Source organism: Humulus lupulus, chromosome 7 (genome assembly GCF_963169125.1).
Source record: "Humulus lupulus chromosome 7, drHumLupu1.1, whole genome shotgun sequence".
Taxonomy (NCBI): domain Eukaryota; kingdom Viridiplantae; phylum Streptophyta; class Magnoliopsida; order Rosales; family Cannabaceae; genus Humulus; species Humulus lupulus.
Window position 1 is genome coordinate 148392997 of NC_084799.1, and position 4403 is coordinate 148397399.

Here is a 4403-nt window from a genome sequence, read left to right on the forward strand (position 1 = left end):
GGTTCATCAGGGTGGCGTTTTATCCATCGTGGGTCTCTAATCCCGTACTAGTGCCCAAGCTGAATGGCAAGTGGCATACGTGTGTGGATTTTACAGACCTTAATAAAGCCTGCCCCAAAGACTGTTTACCACTCCCGAGGATCGACCAGCTGGTCGATGCCACTGCAGGGCACGAGATCCTCTCATTCATGGATGCATACTCCGGGTATAATCAAATCAGTATGCATCCCCCTGATGAGGATCACACTAGCTTTCGAACTGATACAAGGCTCTACTGTTATAAGGTGATGCCCTTTGGTTTGAAAAACGCTGGTGCAACTTACCAGAGACTCGTCAACCACATGTTCAAGGAGCTGATCGTCACAAACATGGAGGTTTACGTCGACGACATGCTGGTTAAGTTGAAGAAAGTAGAAGGGCATGTAAGGGATTTGCAGGAATGCTTCAACGTCCTGAATAAATATAGGATGAAGCTAAATCCCCTTAAATTCTCCTTCAGAGTAGGATCAGGAAAGTTCTTGGGATTTATAGTTAACTGAAGAGGAATTGAAGCTAATCCCGAGAAAATAAAAGCCCTGATCGAGATGAAGTCGCCAGTGAAGATTAAGGATGTCCAAAGCCTAACCAGGAGGATTGCTGCTCTAAGTATATTCATTTCGAAATCAATAGACAAGTGCGTCCCATTTTTCAATCTACTAAGAGGCAATAAGAAATTTGAATGGACTATTGAGTATGAACAGGCCTTTCAAGCACTAAAAGCGCATATGGTGCAACCACCCATCCTGTCAAAGCCGGTCAATAAAGAGACTTTGTTCATCTACCTGGCAATCACTGACTACACTGCTAGTGCTGTTCTAGTAAGAGAAGAAGAAGGTGTGCAGAAGGCTGTCTATTATGTAAGCAAAAGGTTGATTGGAGCAGAGTTGAGGTATCCCCCCATCGAAAGGTTAACCTATTGTTTAGTTTTGGCCTCTAGAAAGATGCGGCCTTACTTCCAAGCTCATCCAATTACGGTATTGACCGACCAGCCTCTTCAACAAGTCCTGCAAAAGCCAGAGGCTGCAGGAAGATTACTAAAGTGGGCAGTCGAACTCGGGCAGTTCGACATATCTTACTTGCCACGAGCAGTGATAAAAGGACAAGCCTTGGCTGACTTCATCGCTGAATTCACAGAGCTCGTGGGTGGCGAGCAGACTGAAGAGCCCAGCAAGCCTGAGTGTCAAATCCAAGCACCCTCGTGGAAATTGTTCACAGACGGTTCATCCAACGAATCCCACGCAGGAGCAGGAGTGATATTGATAACGCAGGAAGGGCATCGATTTCACTGTGCAATCAGATTTGACTTCACGGCTTCTAACAATGAGGCTGAATATGAAGCGTTACTCGTTGGACTGATGTTAGCCAAGGATATGAACATAAAAGCGCTTGACATCTATAGTGATTCTCAGCTGGTGGTGAATCAAGTCTTGGGAGAGTACTAGGCGCGAGGTTTGAAGATGGTCACCTATCTGAACAAAGCAAAGGATCTGTTAGCCCAGTTCGACAGATACACTCTCCAGCAAGTACCTCGCGATCAGAATTCCAACACGGGCGCTTTGGAAAAGTTGGCAAGTGCAAAGGATGCTGATACTCTAAACATAGTGCCAGTCGAGCGACTATCGGTACCAAGCATCCAAGCGGCAGAAATCACTCTGGTCATCCAGATGTCGGATACATGGATGGCACCGTATGTAAAGTATCTGTCAAGCGGCGTACTACCGATAGACAGAAACAAAGCCAGGACCCTTCAGCGTCAAGCTACTAGGTATATCTTGGTCGATGGGATCCTATACCGAAGGGGATACTCCATGCCACTCCTTAGATGTATTACAAAGGAGAAAGCCAAAGAGTTAATGAAAGAGGTGCACGAACGCTTTTGCGGGGACCACGTTGGGAGGCAAAGTCAGTCAAAAAAGATCCTAAGGTAGGGCTATTTCTGGGCAACCATGAATGAAGACTCAATGGAGTTCGTGCGGAGATGTGACAAGTGTCAGAGATTTTCTAAAATCCCACGAGCAGCTCCCAACGAGTTAAAACAGATGCAAAGTCCATGGCCCTTCGCGGTTTGGGGAATAAATCTAATCAGAACTTTGCCTACAAGAAAAGGTGGTGTAAAGTATGCAGTGGTTGCCATCGACTACTTCACCAAATGGGCTGAGGCTAAGCCGCTCGCAACCATAACGACCAAGAAAGTTCTTGACTTCATAATCAAGAACATCATTTTTCGCTATGGATTACCAAGGAAGATAGTATCAGAAAACGGCACCCAGTTTGACAGTGATCTATTCACGGACTTCTGCAAACGGCATGATATTATCAAAAGCTTTTCTTCAGTCGCTCATCCCCAAGAAAATGGGTAAGTCGAAGTAGTTAACAAAACGCTGAAGGATACCCTGAAGAAAGGACTTGAAGAAGCTAAGGAAGCATGGCCAGAGTAGTTGCCTGAAGTTATTTGGTCGTACAGAACTTCCCACCGATCAGCAACAGGTCATACCCCGTTTTCCTTTGCATACGGGTATGAAGCTATGTTTCCTGTCGAGTTAGATCCACCCTCGCACTGCAGATTAACATACGACCAAGACTTTAACAACCAACTATTGATGGAATCCCTGGACTTAATTGATGAAAAGCATGAACAAGCTCAGCTTCGAGTAGCTATGTACCAGCAAAAGGTCGCTCGGTATTTCAACTCGAAAGTGCGAGAAAGAAAATTCAATGTTTGAGATCTTGTACTTCGAAGAGTTTTCCTAAACACCCGCGACCAAGCTGCTGGAGTACTTGGGCCTAATTGGGAAGGGCCATACCAGATTGATGAGGTCCTTCACCCAGGCACTTATAAACTTGCACGCTTAAACGGAGATCTCGTTCCTCGCTATTGGAATGGAGAACACCTGTGCAAGTATTACCAATGAACAATTCTTCTTAAAGAATTGGCTTGTATAAATTTTACTTTTTACAAGTTTTGAAAAAGTGTAAGATCTTATTGATCACTCGTACAGACATGTTTAGTCCATTTATTACGAGAAATAAAAGGGACTGTGCTCAACCAGTAATTTCTTGCCAACTATTGTATTTATTACAAGTATTTGCTCATTACGTGTGTTGTTTTGCTGTATTATAATCATATTGTTACGAGCAGTAATGTTCGAACAGGTTCTGGTCAAGGCAAGTGACCAAGGACCTAAAGCTCCTCGATCACTTGGGGGGCATATAAGGTACCAGTAAGCAAAGCATATCGTTAAAAGGTATGTAAACACATGAGCAAAATAAGTAAAAGCATGCTAGGGCACTTAGAGTATTTTTCAAAATTTTGTTATTTTGTTAAATCAAACCAAAGTACTATGCTAAGTTCGGTCATGTGAACAGATGTTATAATAATATGCAAATATATTATAATATCAAAACGAATCCTTTTACACCGCGAGTAGTCACTGCTTGGATGTAATTGTTCAAGTAAAAGTAAAAGTTGCCCATGCAGCAAACAAAAATTATATTGTCTTTACATCACAACCTGTAGGTCGTGTAGTTAAAAAGATGAAATATAAGCAGAAAAGATTAAGGAGCTCAAGGATTTTGAGGAACTGGAGGATCTTGGGGAAGGTTCTGATCGACAACGCCTGCAGCCTCGTTGTCTGCCCTGTCCATCCCAGCGGCCAGCGAGATTTCAGGGGAAGCAGGAACCCTTGACCTTTCTTCCTTGGCCAGCTGAGCAGCGCAGCGAGCAAGCTCGGTGTCTCTCGCATTCTCGCGAAGGTAGTCAGAGTTGGCACCCTGATTATGCTTCCAGATATCATAGAAGCATCGAAGAGTGGAATTCTTATAACTTTCCAAGTTTCTGGCGTTGGCTTTCTCCAACTCCTCAATCCGGCCCTCCAGGGTAGTAGGCTCCTGCCTACTCGCAACCAAGTCCACCTCAAGCTGTTGGGCCGCGCGAAAATTGAAGCGGTTGGACTCCTTAAATTGGTCTCTCTACTCACGGACTTTGTCCAGAGACCTCTGCTTCTCCTCCAACTCCTTAGCCAGTTTAGCCTTTTCCTCAACCACCACTGCCAGCTATTCGACATATTTTTCCTCGGCAACTTTAAGTTCACCCTCGTGCCGTTGCTCCAAAGTTCTGGCCTGCCCGGTGACAATACCCGAGCGAATGCGGCCGGCAGTGAGGGTCAACATAGCTTGCAGTCGGAGTAGAAGTTAGACTAACTATCAAATAAAGAAGACCTGTTTCCGCAAAAAAAGATGACTTACACTGGTGAACTCGTTCAAGGCGCGGTTCAGGATCAGGTCAACATCCATCGCCTCCGTCGCAGCCATTGCCTCTCGGTAGCAGTCGTGCTTCACAATCTTAGTGACCCTCTCCTTGACTA